The sequence below is a fragment of the Gorilla gorilla genome, chromosome 9 (assembly GCF_029281585.2).
Source record: "Gorilla gorilla gorilla isolate KB3781 chromosome 9, NHGRI_mGorGor1-v2.1_pri, whole genome shotgun sequence".
NCBI lineage: Eukaryota > Metazoa > Chordata > Mammalia > Primates > Hominidae > Gorilla > Gorilla gorilla.
The window spans coordinates 30,616,267-30,643,062 of NC_073233.2; the positions used below are offsets into that span (position 1 = coordinate 30,616,267).

The window sequence follows — 26,796 nt, forward strand, 5'->3', positions numbered from 1 at the left end:
TTTTCTTCCTCAGAGACTCTTTGGCTTGGTTTCTTCAAACACACATCAGGCCTTCACTAGCATTTGCTCATATGTGACAGTGTGAAGTTAAAGGCCTGTTCTCAAAGGAGAAAAGACACTGGTATGAATAGGTATCTGATCTCTTAAACCACCCTGCTTTGAATGGCTTCAATTGACACCAAGGCAAATATGGTAGATTTAAAGATTTTATTCTAGATTCATTTCAAATTCTATTTGTAAAATTATCTTCAGTATAAGATTATTATTGTATTATTAGTGTATGTTGTATCACAACATAATAATTGAATTGTTCCACTGTGTAGCAATGGGAGATAGATTATGAAATGGAGAAAATGAAATTAAGAAGTAGGCATAGAAAGAGTTGAAAAGGAAAGAGATCAGGTTTTTGGTTTGAAGGAAGAACAAACCATTGAAGCTTGGTTATTATATCGTTCACCTGTTTGAACAATCAACCACCCTGATGATGATAGACATTAGGGTATAAGAAGACTAGGACTCAATTATAGAAATCTTCAGTGAGTGGAAACGGGTAACAGAGTCTTTGTAAATAACCACAACACAGAAGGTTTGGGTCAACAGTAGCAAAATGAGAGATTAAAACCTTCAGTGAAGTAGGTTTTTTTGTGTTAATTTTGCTTATTTGTCTTAAGCAAGTGAAAAAGTAATTTCTTGAAATTAATAATAAGGACTCTGAAGACTGCAGATAATGCCTCTGGACTGTTAAATCTCTGAGATATGGGAGAGGAAATTGCTATAATTTAAGAGGGACATATGATAGTTGCCATTGAGGCAAACAGGTAGAGATTACACTGGGAAAAGAAGAGAACATGGAAACAGGATTAATGCAAAAGTTAAAATGTGCTGAGGGCTACAGCAGATGCTTGAGGAAGGTGGGAGTGTTACAAAGAAGGAACCAAATTATGGCAGCTGTAAGAACACATAGGATTTGGCCAGACAGAAGTGCATTTTCTTGGTGAACAGGGATAACAGAGTTAAGATGAGGTGGGACTGAGTTCCCTAAAATCTGAATTATGTTGACGGCCCATGTGGAAATAGTGACCTGGAGAATTAAGTACACAGAAGTCTTTGCTCTATATTCAACATTAATGATGTTGAATTGTTTGAGCATCTTCTAAAACAACAACAACCATCCCTTTTCATAATTTGTTAGCAGGAAGAATAATTTAGTTTCTTGCATTTTCAATGTTCATTGTTATGGCCATCACAGGGGCCGCAGGGCTCAAGGCTTTCCATAGTGGATTGTCAAATTTTACCCCAGATTTTATGGAACTCAAATCAGTCAAACATTTTTCGGACGCTGACATCTTTGGACTTATATTTAAGAAAAGCTCATGCTCATTTAGTAACTTAATAAGAATTTAATGAGTCCCCTCTATGTCAATATTTTTATTCTAGTTGCCAATTTGAGTGATAAAATATTTTCAAGGGTGGAACTAACAGTCCAGTGATAAAATAATTAAGACCATAAACAGCAAATTAAAAATTAATTGATTTATTTAATTACAGTAATGGCAAATGTCCCATGAAGACTTATGAAATGCTACAAAGGTGTGTTACAGAAGAAGCTGGCCTAATGAGTGTGATGGCAGTGATTGGAGTAAAGGGGGAGAAGTAAAAGAGGGAAGTTTTTCATAAAGAAATAAAATTTCAGCTGAGAACTGAAAGTAAATCAGTTGAATTGCAGAGAAGGGAGAGAAGCAATGTATACTCCATGTCAAAAAAAAAAAAAAAAAAAGAATTGCATGCCAAAGGCCCTCAAGTAAGTAAAACAAAACCTGGTTTATTTGAGTATCTGAAAAAAGAAACATTTTCCTGGGGTATGCTGAACTGGAGAAAGCATGGCTCTAATGTATCCTGTTATTATGCAATTCCCTTCTCTCCCTCTGTATGCAAATCCACACAATCGCTGAAGCTGAGTTTAAATTATTTCGCTTTCAATCAGCTGTCTCTGTCCTCTTTGGCCCAACATGATCAGTCCATCTTTAAATTTTTCTAACAATGTTTCTGTGTTCTTCTTGTTCTGAAGTGTTTGCATAAAAAGCCTCATATTTTTACTTACCTGTTTGTCTTAACTATATCTAGTTCCCCACTCATGCTGTCACCAGAGGATTTTGATCATTTCCTGCATTTTAATGTACTATCTTTGGCTTATGGCACATGTAGTTCTTTGCAAACACTGGGTTTTCAACTAATACTGGCCAAATTTGTGAATTGCCATTAATAACACATCTTAGATATATACAATACACACTGGATTATTCTATCAACAAATGTTTGTGAGCACCATCTCTGTTAGGCACTATGGTAGGCATTTGGGATGCAATGAGCTTCTTTTCTTGGCAAGTAGATGTTCAACATCACAATTATAAGTGTCCAGTTAGAGGAATTGCAAATGTGTTTGCCTATCTAAGAACAAAATAGATAGGGAGGGACAATAACATACAGTAAGGAACTGTAAGACATGAAGCATGAAGTAGAAACAAGCTCACTGCCTTATCATTGTGAGTTAAGGTCCTGTGAGTACACAAGGGTCTACCTATTTCCTTTCTTCAACAGATACTTCTTGATGTATAGTATGTGTCATTGTTTTAAAAATAAGGGCTACATGAGTGAATGAACAAGTCTAACCCATAGGGAACTTGCATTATAGTTGAAGAAATCCTTAGCTGTGCCAAAATTGTAAGAATCCACATTCTATTTCTTATTCATTGGGCCTATACTGGACTCAGCCAGCATCCACTGCAGAGGACTAAGAAATAATTCCAAAGAATGGAATAATGATTGCTAAAGATTTCAAAGTATTATGACTTGGCATACTGTTTCCTTCTCAATAGCTGCAAACACTGAGATAGTTTAACACTGACCTACAGAAAAGCAGAGTGCAGAATAGAAGGAAGAAGCAATCACTGAGTTGCTTTCTCTTTAGGGAAAGCTCTCAAATTTCATTCCCCACATGTCACAGTGGCTGGAGTGTTTTTTTCAAGCTTGCCCTTTGGGGCTGTTCTTTGTGACCTGAGAATAACTACTGTTCTGTGTTCCTGGAGCTATTTGCCCCCTTAAGAGAACTATGACTGAAAGGCTTCTGTAATCTTTCTGTACCAGAAACAAAGGTTTTATCTCAGAAAGGTTAAGATGGCAGGTAGTTAGTACTGTATTTTTTTAACCTACTCAAATCCAGAAATGCCACGGAAGATGTGTGAGCCTTTAAGTAAACCTGAGCTTTTTCCAGTGTATGTGAGATGCCTCAAATGTAACATTTCATTAGGTTGAAAAAACAGTGAATGGTTTTGATTTCCCTGGAGCTATAAATGGAAATAGTCAATCTGGGTCATTATACTTAGTCTTTGAAAGCAAATATTTTCTCACTATGTCTACTCTTCCCTCCATATGATCTATACCCACAGAACTATTTTAGGAGTTACAGGTAAACTAAAATTGATCTTGAGTTAGGTACAACTGAACTTGAATGTTCATGAGATAAAGTAACTAAAATCATCTGATAATGATATTCAGAGTCCACAGAGCTGCTCCTCTTTCATGGCCTAGTTTTGTTCAGTTCACTTTAGGTATCTTGGAATCATTGTTACCTCGGTTCACCTTTGTCTCCTATTTTTGTATTTCCTTGGTTCTTTCTAGTTTTATCTTCTGGCTCATATCAGGCAGGCTCAGCAGCTATTCATTATCTATTTATTTACTTATTCATTCAATAAATATTGTGTGTTCTATGTTCTGAGTACATGGGATATGACAATGAAGAAACTAGACAGAAATCTTTACCGTAATAAACCTTGTTATGTTACCTGTATTGGTCATCACCTTCATGGAATTTTACGTCCTTCTCCTTGTATCCAGAATGAGGCTTTCTCTAACTTTTTTTTTTTAATTTTCTTTTGATTTCTGCTATCTGCCAATACAACCTAAAAACTTATAGACATTTAGACACTTGCTTTTTTTGTCTTTATTTTCGCATTACACAATCTATTGCTTTATCAAGTTCTCTGAATAATTGGCCATCTGTGTATAGCACAAAATAACTGACAAAATACTTCTGGAAAAAAAAAGTATTGCCATTGAAAAACACAACCTTATGTTGGGATTTTCAAACTTCCTTTTTTGGAAAGCTGTTAGAAAAATTCCCCTTTTTGTTTATTTTTGAAATGCTGCAGCAATTCTATTTGCTAGAATGTCAGGATAACATAATGACCCCTCTTAAACAAAAATTAGAAAGTATTGCCCATCCTCAGAAACATTCTTCCATTTAGAATCTTTACTAAAAGCCTTTGTTCTGGATAAGTTAAAGCTCAAAACTTGAGAAAAACCACAAGAAATAAAGTTATCAATGTCCATATAAGTACTATCTTCCTTTTTGATTTTGTTTTCTACTAGATTTTGGTTTTGTGTTCCTTCAATTTCTTTCACTAGTAAACATAAACATACTATTGTATTTCAACACAACCTGTGAAATGTTTTATGATGCATATAAGTCCTCTTTTAAAAATATGGGACTTATGAATTTGCAACTTCTGAATTTTTTGATTTTACTACTGGAAGACTGTATTTAAACTATGGTTAGAAAGCAGTAGGGTAATAAAAAGCAACACAAAAAGAAATGGAGGTATAAATGATTATACAACTTGATAAGTTAAAAAAGAATAATAAAAATGATAATAGTAGTTGCAACTGTGATAATCATTTTGAAAATAAGAACTGTAATATCAAATATTTTTAAATTAGAGGTATATTTTTATTAAAAGTCAATAAAAAAGACCTCATGATCTGCTCACCTCAGCCTCCCTAAGTGCTTGGATTACAGGCATGAGCCACCGTGCACAAATTTAGCAAAGAAATACAACATTTATTGTTGAAACAAACTCTTATAACATGGAGCACCAACATGGCCAAATTATATAAAGACAACACAAATCCAGATGATTATGAGATTTAAAAAGCTTACATTGCATGTTGGTGAATCTGCAGCTCTTAGTTCCTAAGCACAGTTAATACTACTAGCTACAAAACCAGAAAAGAAATATTTAAAATCGATGTGTTTGTTCTACAGAAATATGTCAAAAATTTTAAAGCAGTAAATAAATCCTTTAAAAATGAGTTGTTATGAAAATCTGGGTGTGTGTGTAATGACAGTCTTGCAATGAGAGGAGGGCGGTATGTGTTTATAATTTTATTCAGAAAACATGGAGTTGCAAATAAAACATGATTTTAGTCACAGAGAAGCTCTCATATGTAAATATAACCTTGTAGATGTGAATAATTAAATAAATATAGCAAACTGATTAATCTATAAAACCCAGAGTGCTAGACTTGCCTCTTTTCAGCTTTGACGTCAGAAAATAAGCTCAAAATGGGCACTCTACTGCTTCATGCAAAGTGCTGGTTTCCAGAAGAAAGATACTCAAGAGTTATGTGCTCTATCTATTCATTTATAAATGGACATTTAGGCTACTTTCACATCTTAACTCTTCTGAATAATGTCACAGTAAACATGGTGTTATGCAGCTATCTCTACAAGATTCTGATTCAAATAGTCAGATGGAGCAGTGGTTATGAGAAGCTGGAGAAAGGGGAAAATGAGTTGTTTTCAATGGTATAAAATTTTATTATGCAAAGTGAATAAATTCTAGAGTTCTGCTATACAACATAATGTCTATAGGTAACAGTACTGTATTGCAAACTTAAAAATTTGTTAAAAGGGTAGATTTTTATGTTAATTGTTTTTACCATAAACAAACAAAAACAAAAGGGCATGAAGAAACTTTTGGAGATGATGAATATGTTTATTAACTTTATTGTGGTGATAGCTTTAGGAATGTATGCACATGCCCAATCTCATAAAATTATATACATTAAATATGTGTAGTTACTGTATATTAACTATACATCAATAAAGCTATTTTTGGCCTGGTACAGTGGCTCACACCTGTAATCCCAGCGCTTTGGGAGGTCAAGGCGGTTGAATCACCTGAGGTCAGGAGTTCAAGACCAGCCTGACCAACATGGTGAAACCCTGTCTCTACCAAAAATACAAAAATTAGCCAGGAGTGGTGGTGTGTGCCTGTACTCCCAGCTACTCAGGAGGCTGAGGCAAGAGAATGGCTTGAACCAGGGAGTGGAGCTTGCAGTGAGCCAAGATAGCTCTACTGCACTCCAGTCTGGGTGACAGAGTGAGACTCTGTCTCAAAAACAAAAACAAAAAAAACAAAAATGAACAAACAAAAAAACAAAAAAATAGTTTACGAAAGTGACATATTTGAATGCATGCATGAATTTAATAGAAATGAACAAGACCATGAGAACAGACTAACATATGCCAGTGAAATTTATTAATTCAGATGCGGGGGAAATCTAACTTTGAAAAAGGGACTTTGAAATTCTCTTAAAAAAAACAGACTAGTAGAACAACTGTATATGCTTTAGAGAAACCATAATTACTTTCAAATTATTGATGTGAAGAAGTTCAATTGATTTTGAAATCCATCTTCATAAAAAATTTTAACATAACATTTTTAATGAAATATTACATATAAAGAAAAATTATAACCTGACACATAATTTAAAGAAATAAACTTAACCACATTTAGATTAATGGTAAGAAGGATATCCCCGATGATAAATAATTTGTTTTTCTTTTTGCTATTTTTGCTACATACTAGTGTCAAATTTATCACTGATGACAACTGGAAATAAAGTGAAAAGGTTATTTAAACAACTTTGATCAGAACTACATTTAACCATTACAAAAATAAAATCTGCATAAAATCATGTTCATATTAACAAGCCCCAGTTTTTCCTTTCAAAAATAAAAAATTTTTTGGAAATGTTATATAATTCAATATTTAATGTCTTCTTTAGCACTTATTTTTCTTATAATGGTATAAATTTTAAGAAAATGTGATAAGTTGTGTTACCGGCTTTCTTATTAATGCCTCCAAATTCCTTTTATTTCAGTTAAGTCTTCTAAGCAAATATTACTTTTCATAGGGGTAATGATGTGAAAACTTTGAGTAATGCTGAAACAGTGTATACTGTTTCTCAATTGTCCAGAAATAATAATTATATATAGGATACTAAATTGATTAGCAATGAAGAAATTATGTCAAAATACTTTTGTAAAGCCTTATAAAATAAGAATCTGAATCTTTTGGCAAAACCAAATGGAAACAAACAAACATTCACTTGCCCCAAGCCAAGTGAATATCTTTGTAGAAAATTGCTGTGTAATAGGCCATGCAGATTTGGAGTCTGAATCTAAATATATTGAGATTTAAATAAAAGTAAAATACTCTATATTAAAGTTCTGAACAAATGGGCTAGCAAATTTCTTTCAAACAGTCTTGAATAAATGGATTCAGAGAATGAAAGAGGTTGTTAACAATTTTATCAGGAAGATAGAAATAAACCAAGACTGTCCTGACCAAACCAAGAAATAAGGTCACCCAGCATAAATCAAAATCATAATAACAGTTAATTTACATCATGCTATACAAGACTGTTTTGTAGCAGAATGTCAAGACACCAGTCTCTTAATATGCCGTGTTCCAACAGGCACAAATCACAAAGAATTCAACCCAAATGGTTCCCCATTGTGCAAAGTGATAGACCTGTTCTTACTCTAAGGCAGGCACACTTCTGAGGGCTGTACATTAAATACTTTATTCTCAAAGCAGTCCTAAGGTAGGTGCTATTCTTAACCCATTCTTCAGATGCAGGAACAAAGAGAGCTTGAATATCCTGCCAGAGACACACAGATAGTAGTGGTGCTGTGATTTGAATACAGGCAATGTAACATTCTATGAATGAGCTATATTGACTATTAATATTTTTCTTCAGTCTATTTTTTAGCAATGACCTGAGTATATGAAACTATGAGCTGTGCAGTGCCTCCCTATAATTTATTCCTTTCAAATACTTTCCATGGCATTACTAGGAAATATGCATGCAAAATATACTCAAGTGATTTCAGAACATTTTACAAAGACTAGTTTGAAGCAACAGGTTTCTCGCCTATGAAAGTTTGTTTGAAAGGTGATTCGAAATAAACAAATCACATGGTATATATTTTCTTAGAATTATTCTCTCCTATTTAGTATTCATGCTTTCTATTTCCAGACTCAATGAAGATGAAAGGAACACTCATGATAAAAGATTCATACCCTCCCTCCTCCGGTCAGTTCGACAGACCATCCTTTTGAACTAATAGCACTCTCCACACGCTAAATGTGCTTACAATAAAATAAGTCCCTGAAGGAAGATTTTAAGTCAATCTTAGTTTAAAACTCAGGCCAAATGTGAAGTAAACAGGCTTGCTTATAACTCTTGAGGCTGTGTGTTTAATACTCATATTCCCCATAATTTGTTTACCAGACTATTTTCATCCACAGATTAAATATGCAGATCACCCCAAGGGAAGAGTAGATGCACAATTGAAAGAAAGAATAACTGGTGAGAGAAGATGATCCTATGCAGAAAACAGCAAATACCTGCAGTAAGAGTGAGCGTGTTTATAATTTGGGATATTTTTATGAAAGGTGTTCACTTCCCAAACCATTGTCATATTATTAAGACTTCAAGCTTATAAAGAAAGTATAATTTTATCTACAAGACATACTTCCTTTGAGTAAGGTACTTTCATTATTTAGAAGATTTTCTGTGATTCCTAACCTAAATAAAAGCATATCATTTCTGTCTGTATATAAATCCTTTTTTATATAAATCAAGTCAGATAACAAACAAGTATTTCTGTTTGTCCATTATTACATCAGATAAAAAGGACAAGATGAATTTTTATTAACTCTGAGTGTATTTAGAATGGTTTGGCTTAGAACATAGATTAGATGGAATACCAGAAAATTACTTTGGATCTCTAAAGAAGTATCTTCAGGGCCTTGAGAGGGATTAGCAGTCACACTAATGAGTGCCTGGAGAAATCCAGGGGCCTTAGGTGCTTGTCAAAGGAACAGGCCATAATCAATCTAGGCAACCTTGAAAGAGAGCGACAAATAAAGATCCATGAAATTTCTTACTCCAGGAGACCTGACCTAGCATTAATATGTCATAAATAAAACAAAAATGGTTCCAAATAAGAATGTCAAATAATTATCACAGAAACTAATTATTTGGATTTTCAGGGATCAATTTTGAAGTCATGTTGCTTCTTATTCAGCAGCTCTGTGTAGTGGGCACCAAAGTGACTACCATAAAGATGCTTAATGTCGCCACAGGAAAGGCCAGGAATCATCCAGCCTGCCCATAAAGTTCTATTGGAAGCCAGTGCTGCTTATTGTGTAGCACAAGCACACAATCTCTTCTAGAAACTCTTTAGAAAGCACTTACCCCACTGACGTTGACAGGACAGTCTAGCAGACTCTGTGCTGTTACTGGGAGCTGTATTTCTTCAAAGGGCATTACTGTTTTTGGATTGTGAAATGCCTATTTTTAAAACATGGAAAATTCAGACAAAATATAGAAATAAGAAAGAATGCTGAAAGCACCTTGTACTAATAAAGAACAAATTCAATATTAGTACTTTTTCTCCAAGAGAAATAGAGCAATAGGACCTAATTTACATTTTATCCATTTTATTTAAATCTTTTTTTTTGCAAAGATTCTGTGGGATTTTAACAAATTTCTAGTTGTAACCATAACAAGTAAATCTAGTAATAAATGTTATAACGAGGTTTAACTTTTTCTACATGCATTAAATGTGCTAAATATGCCACATGATCTAATAATCTTAATACTTTTAAAATGTAGCTAGCCATATACTTAAACCTGAGAGAATCCCTATTGCACATTGGCATACAATTAAAGGAAAAAACTATCATAAGAAAAAAAATTAATAATATACCTGATAAAGAAAATGTTTTTTAAAAAGTCAAAGAAAGTCAAAGTACTAGCAGTTCTAGTATGACAAAGATGTACACAAGTGTGGGATTTCATATCTTGCTCTAGATAACTATGACTTTATAAGGAATAACAATAATGTTATTTAAAAAAATATACTTTTATAAATGCAAGTTAAATTTTATCAAATCCTAATGTTTTGAGAGCATAGAATGAATAGTTTTAGGGCAACGTTTCTCAAGTAAAATTTCAAAGTTTGGTAGCTTGACATACATTTTGAATAAATTTATATGGCTACCGAACAAACACATAAAACTTTTGTAAATATCCCTCTATTCCCAGATGCTTCTTTTAGGAAAATAACTTCATTGAATATTTGAATATTCTGTTGTGTCCCAGAATAGTTATATAGTCATCCCTGTGAATTTTCAGCTCTGAAGATAAATATCACATATGACAAGCTAACTGATGGGGTCCTACTTCAGGATCAATCATTTCACCCAGACTCTCAACAGTCTATATTGTGACAGAGAATCAAAGATGTATCTAAAGCCTACTGTAACATCTTTGAAAGAAGAAAGAAAAGACAAAGAAAACATATTTTTCAGCAGTGTTTTTCTTCAGGGACATGAAAGAGAACCATAAGCATGCCCATTGTAACAACAATATATGTGAGCTATGGTTCAACCTGGGCTCACAATTCAGAATTATTAAATACTTTCATAACCTAGAGGAAGGGGGGCAAGGGTAGGTATAGTTTTCATTAAAGGAATAAAATTAACAAAAATAAAGCTGTCTACAGAAAACATGCGTGTATGAGAGTGCCAGTCTCTATATAAATATTATTAGATATGTTTTATTTTACATAATGTATATAAAAATAAGCATAAATATTCATCAAGCATCTTAAGGGATCATCATGCACACGCTCAGTTTGGAAACCACTATATTACACAAGAGAAATGTATTCTTTAAGCACTAGCAGATTTTTATATCTAGCTATTGAATATATGTGTATATAATTTATATATGTTATTCTAATTTGGCAGTATAAATCAGATTGACAACAAGATAACATTAGTGAGCATCTTTAATTTGTAGTAAAGGGTTAATAATTCTAAGTGTCTGGATATTTCCATGGGTTTCAGAGAGTTTTGTTTTGTCTTCTTAACAGTCGTTGAATTCTTTATTCATATCGGTTATACTTTAATCTGCAAAGCAAGCACAAGGCAGTTGGAAGTGTAATAGACTGGGTCTGGGCCTAGGTTCTAACTCTAGCTTTGCAGTTATTTTACCTTTTATTTATTTATTCAACAAAAGCTCCAGCCTAGACACTGAGATACAGTACTAAATAAAACATACCACTGTTCTGACATCACAAGGCAATGAGCAATTCACTTCACAGCATTTGGTCTTATTTCCTTCATGTTTTTTTCTACTAAATTCTGTATAGTTTTAGTGGCATATTCTTGGCATTTCAATTCCTGATATCTTGTGAATAAATAGTTTTTTCAATGACTAAAATAATACAATGAAGTGGAGAACTTAAAGTATGATTAGAACCACCGTCTTAGTCTATTCAAACTACCTTAACAAAATACTTGACACTGAGTAATTAATAAACAACAGAAATTTACTGCTCACAAATTCACAAATCTGGAAATTCCAAGATCAAGTGTCCAGTAGATTCAGTGTTTAGTGAGGGATCATTTTGTAAAGATGCTGCCTTCAATGTGCATTCTCACATGGCAAAAGGTGGCAACAAACTCCCCCAGTCCTCTTTTATAAGGGCATCAATCCCATTCACAAGGGCTCCACCTTTATGACCTAATAACCTTCCAAAGACCCCACTTCTTAATACCAACACATTAGGAGATTAGTTTTCAACATATAAATGTTGGAGAAACACAAACATTCAGACAGTAGCAATACATTTTCAGCACAAATGTTCTATAAAACTAGTTTTCATAAGTAGAAACAAACTCAAAGATTATCAGTAAATATGCTTTTCTAATGCTAGGGGAGTTACATGATGCATATGTATATATATACGACACATATTAAAAGACAAGAGAGTTTCAAGGGATGTATATCTGCTCACTAAAAGCATTCATAATAATTAAAATGTATTGAAAACCCAAACTGTATAAAGCCTTGTAGTTAGTAGAGAATTTATAAAAAATATACCTCATCTTAAGATATTGTCAACAAATCCATAGAGTTAAAGGAGAATAATTCCAGATGTTATGTTTTGAAAATCCATCATAACATAATTTTTTATTCACTTCCCTGAAAGGATTTTTATCTGGTTCAAGTAAACCTCTTTGTGGAAATCTGAATTACTTAGCCAAATTAAATTTTTCAAGTTTAGTTCTAGAGGAATGCAATTAAGTAACAGCTCTAGTTTCAAAATAAACACTTTGACTCAGTTTTTTAAAAAAATTTCATTTGGATAGTTCTGAGTTAAAAGAAAAGATACACAAATTCACAGAAGATTATGTATTTCTGAATTCTACAGCTAAACATGTGAAAAGCATATAGGCCACTTATAATTAGGTTAACATCAATTTGCTTACTTATTGTTTTAAGGGGAGCTATGAGGCATGCAATAACCTTTGATGGTAGACTGTGATATGAATAGTAAAATTTTATCTAACAGCATGCTCAAATTTTATGTCAACAGGGAAGTCATGTATATTTATATTTGTGTGTGTGTGTTTCTGTCTATAGTAAGTACTGTCTTTCTCTGTTTAGTCATACCTATATATTTTACCATTTGTATTTATAAATACAAGTAGAACTCTATTTGCCTATAAGTACATATACATAAGGCTCTTCTATCCAGCACTCTTGTTGAGATTTCAGAGGAAATGCTACTGAGAATAGAATTTCAAACTGAAATGCATCATAACACCAGTGTACCCATTTGGAAGCAAAAGTTGAAATAGTTCAACACTGAGCAGAATCTCGATATTATATATGTCTTACATCTAACTTCTAATTTGTTCACCACCAGTTATTGACATCTCCATAATTCTCATTCCATTCTATAAAACCCAAGTGATTTTTTTAGTAAAAAAATTATGCCTAATTTAACTTGATATTAACTACAACGACTCACAAACCTTTTGAGACAGAAGGAGCAACTTGTAACTAGTATGTATGTGTGTGTGGATGGATGGATGGATAGATTGATAGATGATAGATAGATACCTTGACTACACCTCAGATATTCTAATGATTCCATTGTTATTGAGAGAGCTTAAGCATCTGTTTGAAACAAGTACTCAGAAAAACATTAGGAGGTAATTTCCTTACCTGAGGGAAGATGTAAGATTTTTAAAAGTTTAACAAGCGTAATAAGCTTAAAAATCTTATCAAGTTATAGTCCATCTTACTTAAAAAATACTTTTATGCATATTTGAATGTATTCTGATTGAAAGAATTGAAATAGGATTAAAAGAAAATGTGGCAAGCATCTATATTTTAAAACCAAGTATTTCGGAAGGTAAATTAAACTTTCCCCCATTACATATCTAATCTAAGATGATTATAAAAATAAATAAAAACCAGATTTAGATATATCTGAAAGGTAAATATTTTGAACAACAGATTTCTTTCAATATATGATGACATAAAAATATACTTTATTTCACAAATTTAAGCAAGTTTGACATGTCTAATATGTACCAGTTATTGGGCTTGTCATATTTAACACTATTGTGATCACAAGAAAGATTCTGTCTTATAGATTCTTGCCATTTCTAGTAGAATAAAAATACACAACTACTCAAGGAATCACTCTAGTTGGAATAACAAGGAGAGGAGATGTACAACTTTATATGAAAAAAGAATTGCGTAGTGTAGATAAAACATCAAATTATGGTAAAATATTTTCAATTACTACATCATAAATACTCATTGAATTTTCAAGAAAAGATTTTGATAAAGGAAGCTGTTTTTAAAAATTCAAATCTGGAATAAAAACTCTAGATTTCAACAGATTTGGAATTTCAGCAAGGGAGGCTGTGTAGGTAAAATGTGTTAAAGAGAGAAGTAATCAAAGAAAGACTAATTTAAAAGGGTTTGTTAAAAATATAAAGTTGATCATCCACAAAATGAAAATACAAATGGAAATAGAAATTTGAAAGAACAACCATAATTAAACTAGAAATGGCAGAGAATAAAACAAAAATGCAGAAACAGGCATAATAACCAGAAAACATGAATTAAGAAGGCAGATCTCATGTCAAATATATTTGTGTGTGTACATAATAAATTCCTTATTTAAGATGTCAAAGATTCTTAACCCAGAGACTTAAAAGACATCATTTATAACTCCTTCTTTCTTATCCTCCACCAAGTGTATCATTAATCCTTACAGATGTTCTTCACTTAAATATTTAACACATGTGCATTTCTCCACACCTACCTCTTCTAACTTGTTTCAAGATTTTTTTTTTTTTCCTGGAAAACTGCGATAGACTTGCTAACTGTTTTGTATCAAAGGTGACCAGGCATTTATGGGTTCAGCTTCTGATGCACAAATGACTGTCTGTTCTTTCCTCATTACATCACTAAAACCATATAATATGCTTAATCTGTGAAACTAAAGTTGAACGGTTAAACCATGAAATGTTGCATCATCTTGCTTATAATTTAAAACTCAGGGACTTTAACAAATTTAGGTAACAGTCTGGTGATCAAGTAAAGTCCTGTTAATGGATGGGATTCATTTGGATCATTCAGGTTGCAAACACAAGTTTGCTGAGTTTTTAGTTTCTGGAGATTTGAATTAATATACATAGGAAAGACAACAAAACAGTAAATGCAATGTTATTAAACCATAGTTTTCAGACACAATTTCTTCTGTGCTTTGTTATACCTCTTTATTTCCGTTGAGCGTTCTATACCTCTCTTAATGGTTAGGAAATAAAAAAGATTTCCAGCTCTTGGAATAATTTATTTTCTGATGATATGTATTGTCAACAACAACAGTCCTAAGCCTCAGAGTATAACTAACACTTTGATACAGCCCAGCTTTGTTCCTTTACAGTATAAAGTTCAAGATTTATATTAAGAGGGACATCACGTACTTTTCTGTCTAAAATAAATTTATTCATGTGTATATGACTATGTTTGTGTGTTATGTTTCAAAGCAGTTTTGAAAGAAAATTGCTACTTTTCTAATTTTAATTCATGACAACCCTATATTCAGAGAGTTCTTTGAAATAACATATTGAACAAAGTAAGCTACCTGCTTACTGTGAATAAAAATAAAATAGTTCTAAGAGGGCAGAGCATGCTCCATAACAGTGTTAGTAAATGATATTAATTTAAAATATAGTATAATTTACTATATTTTAAGGAAATCATGATTACCATATTTATCATGGACCCTCTTTGGAGAGTTTAATTAAGAAAGTGATGGATGATGTATTCAGAAAGGAAGGCTGGTGTTGTTAGGGTAGTCATTCCATATTCCTTCCACTTGCCTTAGTTATGTAAACAGGTTCAGTGAATAGATCTCATCTACCAATGAAAAAAAAAAGTATAAAAAAGAAAACTTAAGAATTTTTTTCTAATTAAATAATTAGTTTGGTATTTTCCCCATGACAAATGTCCCTACTAAGTGCCCATATTACCTTTCCATTACAAATGTTAATAAATAACCTAGATTTTAAGGCTACTCTTAAATATGTACATAATAAAAATGATACAGAAGTTTAACAGCGTATGAAAATACATATGAGCACAAGAAAAAATATATATGCTATATAAATAGACAAAATTGTGTCTGTCTGTTATCTAAACACATCATTCTGGGGAAAGCCCTAGAAGAATCACATATGTACCATTGTTTGACCTTTACTGCTACTCGTAAATAGTAGTGCTTTTTAGTATTACTAGTAAATCATTTACTATTACTAGTAAAAAGTGAATGTTTCTTCATCACCTCCTTGGATTCAAGGAAAACACACAGACACACACAAATGTAGAGAATTGTTCTAGTAGTGTAGACCACATTTTAAAAAGCTGTTTTATATTTCCTAGCAAATCAACTCTCTCTTGTGTTGAGATGACACCGGAAGAGGAAGAAATGCACAATGGTTAAAAAAATAAATAAAATCGTGTCCATGTGTTCCTAGAGGAATTATCTCCTATTTGATGAGATGATTTCCTCTAATTGAGAATAAAAGTTTACTACCTCCACGATGAACCAAATCTAATAGCAAATGTTTAGCTTTCCTCTCTCCCCTATGACTAGATCATAATCAATATTTACCTAATAGAAATAGTGACAAAATTGAATTATTGAATGCTACAACAGCCCTGTAATATTTCTTAATATTCACAATGGCCTTTGAATGCACAACAATTATGAATTATAAACAATTATAAACAATTATGAAGATGTGGTTTAGAATAGTCAGTTAGTGAAACCCAAAAATAGGAGAAATAAATGTGTTATTCTCTTGACTTGGCTCATATATTAAGACCTTAATAGAACACTAATCTGATATTTAAAAACCACCAAAGGAAGTTTTTAAAGATACCACCTAAAGCCTGAGAATAAGACATTAATATTCTGAGTTGAAAAAAAAATCACGATAATCCTTTTTAAATACCTTCAGTATTCATTCAAATCTCTGTTTTTTTGAGGCCTAAGGAGAAGAGTTAGAAGTAGTATAATGCCTTAGATTCTCCCCAAACAAGACTCTTATAGGTAAGAGGCCCAGCAATGCTGCTGTTTCGTGAGGTTGCCTAGCAACCTACCCCCCTGCTCCACAGTGGAGCCTTCTGAATGCATTAGTGTCAAGATCAACTAGCCTGCAGATCAATTACAAAGACAAAAAATGAAGACAAAAAATGAAAATGTAGGTGAAGTACACCATGGAGTAAAAGAGCATTTGGATATTACAGGGTAAAATTGTAAAATACCTCTCCTTGTATCTTTTCTTTTTTTGGAAGGTATTTTTATTTTTATTTTATTTTATTTTTATTTATTTATTTTTTATTATACTTTAAGTTTTAGGGTACATGTGCACAACGTGCAGGTTTGTTACATATGTATACATGCGCCATGCTGGTGCGCTGCACCCACTAACTCGTCATCTAGCATTAGGTATATCTCCCAATGCTATCCCTCCCGCCCCCCTCCCCACCCCACAACAGTCCCCAGAGTGTGATGTTCCCCTTCCTGTGTCCATGTGCTCTCATTGTTCAATTCCCATCTATGAGTGAGAATATGCGGTGTTTGGTTTTTTGTCCTTATGATAGTTTGCTGAGAACAATGGTTTCCACCTTCATCCATGTCCCTACAAAGGACATGAACTCATCCTTTTTTATGGCTGCATAGTATTCCATGTGTATATGTGCCACATTTTCTTAATCCAGTCTATCATTGTTGGACATTTAGGTTGGTTCCAAGTCTTTGCTATTGTGAATAATGCCGCAATAAACATACATGTGCATGTGTGTTTATAGCAGCACTATTTATAATCGTTTGGGTATATACCCAGTAATGGGATGGCTGGGTCAAATGGTATTTCTAGTTCTAGATCCCTGAGGAATCGCCACACTGACTTCCATAATGGTTGAACTAGTTGAGAGTCCCACCAACAGTGTAAAAGTGTTCCTATTTCTCCACATCCTCTCCAGCACCTGTTGTTTCCTGACTTTGTAATGATCACCATTCTAACTGGTGTGAGATGGTATCTCGTTGTGGTTTTGATTTGCATTTCTCTGATGGCCAGTGATGATGAGCATTTTTTCATGTGTCTTTTGGCTGCATAAATGTCTTCTTAGAGAACTGTCTGTTCATATCTTTTGCCCACTTTTTGATGGGATTGTTTGTTTTTTTTCTTGTAAACTTGTTTAAGTTCTTTTTAGATTCTGTATATTAGCCGTTTGTCAGATGAGTAGATTGTGAAAATTTTCTCTCATTCTGTAGGTTGCCTGTTCACTCTGATGGTAGTTTCTTTTGCTGTGAAGAAGCTCTTTAGTTTAATTAGATCCCATTTGTCGATTTTGTCTTTTGTTGCCATTGCTTTTGGTGTTTACGACATGAAGTCCTTGCCCATGCCTATGTCCTGAATGGTATTGCCTAGGTTTTCTTCTAGGGTTTTTATGGTTTTAGGTCTAACATTTAAGTCTTTAATCCATCTTGGATTAATTTTTGTATAAGGTGTAAGGAAGGGATCCAGTTTCAGCTTTCTACATATGGCTAGCCAGTTTTCCCAGCACCATTTATTAAATAGGGAATCATTTCCCCATTTCTTGTTTTTGTCAGGTTTGTCAAAGATCAGATGTTTGTAGATGTGTGGTATTATTTCTGAGGGCTCTGTTCTATTCCATTGGTCTATATCTCTGTTTTGGTACCAGTACCATGCTGTTTTGGTTACTGTAGCCTTGTAGTATAGTTTGAAGTCAGGTAGAAATGATGCCTCCAGCCTTGTTCTTTGGGCTTAGGATTGTCTTGGCAATGCAGGCTCTTTTTTGGTTCCATATAAACTTTAAAGTAGTTTTTTCCAATTCTATGAAGAAAGTCATTGGTAGCTTGATGGGGATGGCATTGAATCTATAAATTACCTTGGGCAGTATGGCCATTTTCACGATATTGATTCTTCCTATCCATGAGCATGGAATGTTCTTCCATTTGTTTGTGTCCTCTTTTTATTTCATTGAGCAGTGGTTTGTAGTTCTCCTTGAAGAGGTCCTTCACATCCCTTGTAAGTAGGATTCCTAGGTATTTTATTCTCTTTGAAGCAATTGTGAATGTGTGTTCACTCATGATTTGGCTCTCTGTCTGTTATTGGTATATAAGAATGCTTGTGATTTTTGCACTTTGATTTTGTATCCTGAGACTTTGCTGAAGTTGCTTATCAGTTTAAGGAGATTTTGGGCTGAGACAGTGGTGTTTTCTAAATATACAATCATGTCATCTGCACACAGGACAATTTGACTTCCTCTTTTCCTAATTGAATACCCTTTATTTCTTTTTCCTGCCTGATTGTCCTGGCCAGAACTTCCAACACTATGTTGAATAGGAGTGGTGAGAGAGGGCATCCCTGTCTGGGCCAGTTTTCAAAGGGAATGCTTCCAGTTTTTGCCCATTCAGGATGATATTGGCTGTGGGTTTGTCATAAATAGCTCTTATTATTTTAAGATACATCACATTGATACCTAATTTATTGAGAGTTTTTAGCATGAAGGGCTGATAAATTTTGTCAAAGGCCTTTTCTGCATCTATTGATATAATCATGTGGTTTTTGTCTTTGGTTCTGTTTATATGCTGGATTATGTTTATTGATTTGTGTATGTTGAACCAGCCTTGCATCCCAGGGATGAAGCCCACTTGATCATGGTGGATAAGCTTTTTGATTTGCTGCTGGATTTGGTTTGCCAGTATTTTATTGAGGATTTTTGCATTGATGTTCATCAGGGATATTTGTCTAAAATTCTCTTTTTTTCTTGTGTCTCTGCCACGCTTTGGTATCAGGATGATGCTGGTCTCATAAAATGAGTTAGGGAGGTTTCTCTCTTTTTTTTATTGATTGGAATAGTTTCAGTAGGAATGGTACCAGCTCCTCCTTGTATCTCTGGTAGAATTAGGCTGTGAATCCGTCTGGTCCTGGACTTTTTTTGGTTGGTAAGCTATTAATTATTGCCTCAATTTCAGAGCCTATTATTGGTCTATTCAGGGATTCAACTTCTTCCTGGTTTAGTCTTGGGAGGGTGTATGCGTCAAGGAATTTATCCATTTCTTCTAGATTTTCTAGTTTATTTGTGTAGAGGTGTTTATAGTATTCTCTGATGTTAGTTTGTATTTCTGTGGGATCGGTGGTGATATCCCCTTTATCATTTTTTATTGCATCTATTTGATTCTTCTCTCTTTTCTTCTTTATTAGTCTTGCTAGCAGTCTATCAATTTTGCTGATCTTTTCAAAAAACCAGCTCCTGGATTCATTGATTTTTTGAGGGGTTTTTTGTGTCTCTATTTCCTTCAGTTCTGCTCTGATCTTAGTTATTTCTTGCCTTCTGCTAGCTTTTGAATGTGTTTGCTCTTGCTTCTCTATTTCTTTTAATTGTGATGTTAGGTTGTCCGTTTTAGATCTTTCCTGCTTTCTCTTGTGGGCATTTAGTGCTGTAAATTTCTCTCTACACGCTGCTTTAAATGTGTCCCAGAGATTCTGGTATGTTTTGTCTTTGTTCTCATAAAGATGGGGAAAAAACAGAGCAGAAAACTCAAAAGTCTAAAAGTCAGAGCACCTCTCCTCCTGCAAATGAACACAGCTCCTCACCAGCAACGGAACAAAGCTGGACAGAGAATGACTTTGATGAGTTGAGAGAAGAAGGCTTCAGACAATCTAACTTCTCCAAGCTAAAGGAGGAAGGTCAAACGCATTGCAAAGAAGCTAAAAGCCTTGAAAAAAGATTAGACGAATGGCTAACTAGAATAACTATTGTAGTTATTCTAGTTAATATGACCTTAAATGACCTGATAGAGCTGAAAACCATGGCACAAGAATTACGTGATGAATGCAGAAGCTTCAGTAGCTGATTCGATCAATTGGAAGAAAGGGTATCAGTGATGAAAGATCAAATGAATGAAATGAAGTGAAAAGAGAAGTTTAGAGAAAAAAGAGTAAAAAGAAACAAACAAAGCCTCCAAGAAACACAGGACTATGTGAAAAGACCAAATCTGTATCTGATTGGTGTACCTGAAAGTGATGGGGAGAATGGAACCAAGTTGGAAAACACTCTGCAGGATATTATCCAGGAGAACTTCCCCAACCTAGCAAGGCAGGCCAACATTCAAATTCAGGAAATACGGAGAATGCCACAAAGATGCTCCTCGAGAGGAGAAACTCCAAGATACACAATTGTCAGATTCACAAAATTTGAAATGAAGGAAAAATTGTTAAGGGCAGCCAGAGAGAAAGGCCAGGTTACCCACAAAAGGAAGCCCATCAGACTAACAGTGGATCTCTCTGCAGAAACTCTACAAGCCAGAAGAGAGTGGGGGCCAATATTCCCATTCTTAAAGAGAAGAGTTCCCAAACCAGAATTTCAAATCCAGCCAAACTAAGCTTCATAAGTGAAGGAGAAATAAAATCCTTTACAGACAAGCAAATGCTGAGAGATTTTGTCACCACCAGGCCTGCCCTACAAGAGCTCCTGAAGGAAGCACTAAACATGGAAAGGAACAACCAGTACCAGCCATTGCAAAAACATGCCAAATTGTAAAGACCATTGATGCTAGGAAAAAACTGCATCAACTAACAGGCAAAATAACCAGCCAACATCATAATGACAGGATCAAATTCACACATAACAACATTAAACTTAAATGTAAATGGGCTAAATGCTCCAGTTAAAAGACACAGACTAGCAAATTGGATAAAGTGTCAAGACCCATCAGTGTGCTGTAATCAGGAGACCCATCTCACGTGCAGAGATACACATAGGTTCAAAATAAAAGAATGGAGGAAGATCTACCAAGCAAATGGAAAACAAACAAACAAACAAAAAAGCAGGGGTTGCAATCCTAGTCTCTGATAAAACAGACTTTAAACCAACAGAGATCAAAAGAGATAAAGAAGGCCATTACATAATGGTAAAGGGATCAGTTCAACAAGAAAAGCTAACTATTCTAAATATATATGCACCCAATACAGGAGCACCCAGATTCATAAAGCAAGTCTTTAGAGACCTACAAAGAGACTTAGACTCCCTCACAATAATAATGGGAGACTTTAACACTCCACTGTCAACATTAGACAGATCAATAAGACAGAAAGTTAACAGGGATATCGAGGATTTGAACTCAGCTCTGTACCAAGCAGACCTAATAGACATCTACAGAACTCTCCACCTCAAATCAACAGAATATACATTCTTCTCAGCACCATATCGCACTTATTCCAAAATTGACCACATAGTTGGAAGTAAAGCACTCCTCAGCAAATGTAAAAGTAGAGAAATTATAACAAACTGTCTCTCAGACCACAGTGCAATCAAACTAGAACTCAGGATTAAGAAACTCACTCAAAACCGCTAAACTACATGGAAACTGAACAACCTGCTCCTGAATGGCCATTGGCTACCTAATGAAATGAAGGCAGAAATAAAGATGTTCTTATCTAAGATTGTTATGTAGAGAAACTAAAAATCAAAAACAAACCCACCCCAACGTTAGCAAAGGAAATAAAAAACTAAAATTAGGGAATAAGATAATGTAATTGAGACCAAAAAATCCATAAAAAGTATCAATGAAATCAAAAGTTTCTTTTTTAAAGAGGATAAATTGATAGATCATTAGCTACATTAACAAATAAAGAATATCCAGACAAGCACAATCAGGAACAACAAATTTGGCATTACAACCAATCTCACAGAAGTATAGAAGATCTTCAGATGCTATTAACAACACGTCTATTCACACAAACTAGAAAATCTGGAGAAGAGTAAATAAATTTCTAAGATGGATTCACATCCAAATTTTACAAGATATACAAAAAAAGAGCTGGTACCAATTCTAGTGAAACTATTTCAAAAAATTAAGGAGGAAGGATTCCTACCAAACTCGTTCTATGAAGCCAGCATCACTCTGATATGAAAACCTGGAAGAGAAATGACAAAAAAAGAAAAAAAAACTACAGGTCAATATCTCTGATGAACATGGACATGAAAGTCCTAAACAAAATACTAGCAAATCAAATCCAGTAGCACATCAAAAATTATTTCATAACAAATAGACTTTATTCCGGGGATATAAGCTTAGTTCAACATACACAAATCAATAAATATGACTCACCACATAAACAGAATTAAAAACACAAACCATATTATCATCTCAATAGATGTTGAAAAAGCTTTTGATTGAATCCAACATTTCTTCATGTTAAAAACCCTCAACAAACTAGGCATTGAAGGAACATACCCCAAATTAATAAAATCCATTTATGACAAACCCATAGCCAATATCATACTGAATGGGCAAAAGCTGGAAGCATTCCCCTCATTCACTGGAACAAGACAAGTATGCTCACTTTCACCACTTGTATTTAACATACTACTAGAAGTCCTTGCCACAGCAATCAGTCAAGGGAAAGAAATAAAAGGCAACCAAATACAAAAAGAATTCAAACTACGTTCTTCACTGATGATATGATTTTATACATGGAAAACCTTACAATCTCCACCAAAGGCTCCTGGAACTGATAAAAGACTTCAGTAAAGTTTCTGGATACAAAAATTAATGTAAAAAAAATCAGTTCTCTACAGCAATAACTTTCAAGCTAGCAGCCAAATAAAGCCACACACACGCACACACACACACACACGCACAACCTAGAAATACATCTAACCAAGGATCTACAAGAGGAGCTACAAAACACTGCTGAAAGAGATCATAAATTACACAAATAAATGGAAAAAATATTTCATGCTCATGGATTAGGAGAATCAATATCATTAAAGTGGTCACATCTCCCAAAGCAATCTACAGATTCAACACTATTCATATCAAATTACCAATGTCATTTTTATAGAATTAGAAAAAAACTATTCTAAACTCCATGCGGAATCAAAAAGAGCTTGAATAATCAAAGCCTAAGCAAAACGAGCAAAACTGGAGGCATCACATTACTGGAACCCAGACTAGTACTATAAGGCTGTAATATCCAAAACAGCATGGTACTGGTCCAAAAACACATCAACCAATGAAACAAAATAGAGAATCTAGAAATAAAGTTGCACACCTACAGCCACCTGATCTTCCAGAAAGTCAACAAAAATAATCTATGGGGAAAGAGTTTTCTGTTCAATAAATGATACTGGGAGAGCTGGCCCAGCTGTATGAAGAAAAATGAAGCTGGATCCTTACGTTTTACCATATACAAAAAATAACTCAAGATAGAGTAATGATTTAAATGTAAGACCTTAAACTATAAGAATCCTAGAAGAAAACCTAGGAAACACCATTCTGGGTATTGGTCTTGGAAAATAATTTACGGCTAAGTCTTCAAAAGCAACTGCTACAAAACATGAATTGACCAGTGAAACCTAGTTAAACTAAAGAGCTTCTGCACATCAGAAGAAATAGAGCAAATAGACAATTTTTACAATGGGAGAAAATATTCACAAACTATGCACATGACAAATGTCTAATACCCAGAATTTATAAGGAACTTAAACACTTAAACAAGAAAAAAATTAATCTCATTAATTTGTGGGCAAAAGACATCAGCAGACACTTTTCAAAGGAAGACATACAAGTGACTAACAAACATATGAAGAAATTCTCCACATCACTAATCACTAGAGAAATGCAAATCAAAACCACAAAGAGATAGCATCTCATACCCATCAGAACGGCTAAGAAGTCAAAAAACACCAGATTCTGGCAAGGCTACAGAAGAAATGAAATGCTGATAAATTTCTGATGAGAACATAAATTAGCCACTGTGGAAAGCAATTTGGAGATTTCTTATAGAGCTACCATTGAAACCAGCAATCCCATTATTGAGTATATATATAAAAGAAAAGAAATTATTCTATCAAAAGGACACCTGCACCCATATGTCTCTTACAGCTCTATTCACAATAGCAAAGACATGTAAACAACCTTGGTATGCATCAATGGTGGATTCACTGAAGAAAATGTGTTTCATAACACCATGGAACACTATGCAGCCATAAAGATAATGAAATCATGTTCATTGCAGCAACATGGATGCAGCTGGAAGCCATTATCCTAAGTGTATTAACACAGGAGCAGAAAACCAAATACCACATATGCTCACTTATAAGTGGGAGCTGAACATTGGGTTCTCATGGACATAAAGATGTTAACAATAGCCATGAGGGAGCACTAGAGTAAGGAGAGACGGAGAGGACAAGGGCTTAAAAACTTCCTGTCTGGTACTGTGCTCACTCCTCAGCATAACACAATCTACCCAATCCAAGTGTACACTTTTAGTCAATGATCAATCATTCTGGGGCTTGTCAATAGAATGTGTTCACACTTAGAATGTTGCATAATTATGGTGGTTGCCTTACTGTGGATGCAATAACTTGAGTAGTATACTAAATAAAGATCCAGAATAATAAAATTTTGGAGGATCATATGAAAGTATGGTTAAAGTAGTTCAACTAAAGAAATAAAACAAGAATACACTGGTTTTCATCATTCCACAGAATTCATTTATTCTCAAAGAGATATTTTCTATCTTCATTTATTCTCCTTGCCACCTACAAGTTTCTGCAGCAGTATGTGTCTTTTTGCTAGATAATAGTTTCAGTTTTCTCTGTTCCTAAGTTTAATTAGAAATTTCATAGAGATAGTTAGATGTCGTTTTTGCCAATTTTCCCCTGAATTCAGCTAGCATCTAAGACGTGATACACACAAGGATAAAGTACTTGATAATTTCCTCAATATAAGAACTGTGATCTGCTAAATACTGATAACTATAGTGAAAATGGAAAAGACCTGTAGCACTGGTTTTCAGACTTTAATGTGCATCAGAAGGCCTGAGAAGATTGAATGTTAGTTTTAGTTCCCCAAAATATCCATCCATACCTCCTGTTTTCTTGCACCATTCCTGGCATTACTTGGGTTAGTTAGGGTCTTCTAGTGAACTGATGTTAAAATGAAATTATAGGTACAAGATAGACATTGAAGGGAATGGCTGTACAGATTAAGAACAGAGAGTCAAAGAGGGGCAGGAAGCATTCAGACTAAGATGTAAGAGTGACCCCAGTGAGGGGGGTGGGGTGAGGAAGTATTTGATATAAAGAGTCTCAGACTGCAGTACAGTTCTAAAAATTCTTTGGCAAAAGTATTACAGTGGGCCAAAATTGCCTGTTAAAGGTCTTGCATCTTGCGGAAATCTGCCTCCTTTAGTACACCTGCTCTACTCAGTCATTGGGTAGGAGTAGTCTTTATGCAAAAGTGAGTCCAGATGCAAAAGCAGAACAGTTGAGGCTATCAGTTAACCTTGCTCCTGCAGCAGGAGATCTGAGTGGAACATTTCCTTGGCCAACACAGCTTGTCAAAGCACACATTTCTGGGCTCCACTCTGAAGAGTTCCTGATTTAGCAAGTCTGGAGGTGGGCCTTGGGATTTGCATTTTTAACAAATTGCATATACTGCAGATTCAGAGACCATATTATGAGAAATGATTATAAAAAAAATTCATTTGGTAACTTCTTACGATATCTTGAGGTCGAGACTTAAATATATATGCTAAAATAAACTCTTTTTGTACAAAAAGTTTCTGTGGAGCTTGACCTCAGTAAAATATTGAATAGTTCAATGAGTGTGAATGTTAGTTTAGAAAAATGCATAAATTCTGCTGAGATGAGACTGCTTTAACAGCATTTGTCTGGTGCAAAAGAAAAAAGCTGGGACTCCTTTCTGGCTTTGTCTTACTTCTCAGCAAAGAAAACCCAAGTTTTCTTTGTTACATTTTAATAGTTAACATCCTGTATATTGAAACAATACATTGAAAATTCAAAATGCATACAGGAACCATGGATTGGAGTGAGATTATGCTTGGGGAAAGAAAAGTTATTTAATTCATAAAATCTGCTAATGATGCAGACCAAAATTCCAACGTTTTGTATTCACAGCAGGTTAAAAAAACTGTCTCAGGATTCTCTTGCATAAGAAAGAATTATAGGGAATAATTCAGATAACCAGTTATTATATTTAGGACTTTGGCAGCAGGCAATGTAATTTTACTCAGTAATATTGGGGTTGGAAAAAAAAGACCTAGCATCTGAGACAAGAATGAGAACAAACAGGTTGAAAAACAATGAATCTTATCACCTATGAGGCAACACAGGTACTCAGTGCTCCTCAACAGAAGATCGAGTCTCTTCTCACTG

General features: G+C 34.2%; 1 long non-coding RNA gene across 3 annotated transcripts in view; it reads right to left on the reverse strand.

Annotated features, from left to right (window-relative positions):
• Positions 1–26,796, reverse strand: part of LOC129525386 (uncharacterized) — a 349,207-nt gene that overhangs the window by 315,828 nt on the left and 6,583 nt on the right. Inside the window, exons 1-3 of one of the 3 annotated variants that reach the window (XR_010135455.1) lie at positions 16,530–16,656; positions 15,283–15,432; positions 9,391–9,486 (exon numbers count right to left, since the gene is read on the reverse strand). The exons of 1 other annotated variant lie outside the window; for it this stretch is intronic. This is a non-coding gene — a long non-coding RNA (uncharacterized lncRNA). Of the gene's footprint in view, positions 1–9,390; positions 9,487–15,282; positions 15,433–16,529; positions 16,657–26,796 lie in introns of those variants that run through there. One more of the 3 variants, XR_008669662.2, reaches the window with a different exon arrangement.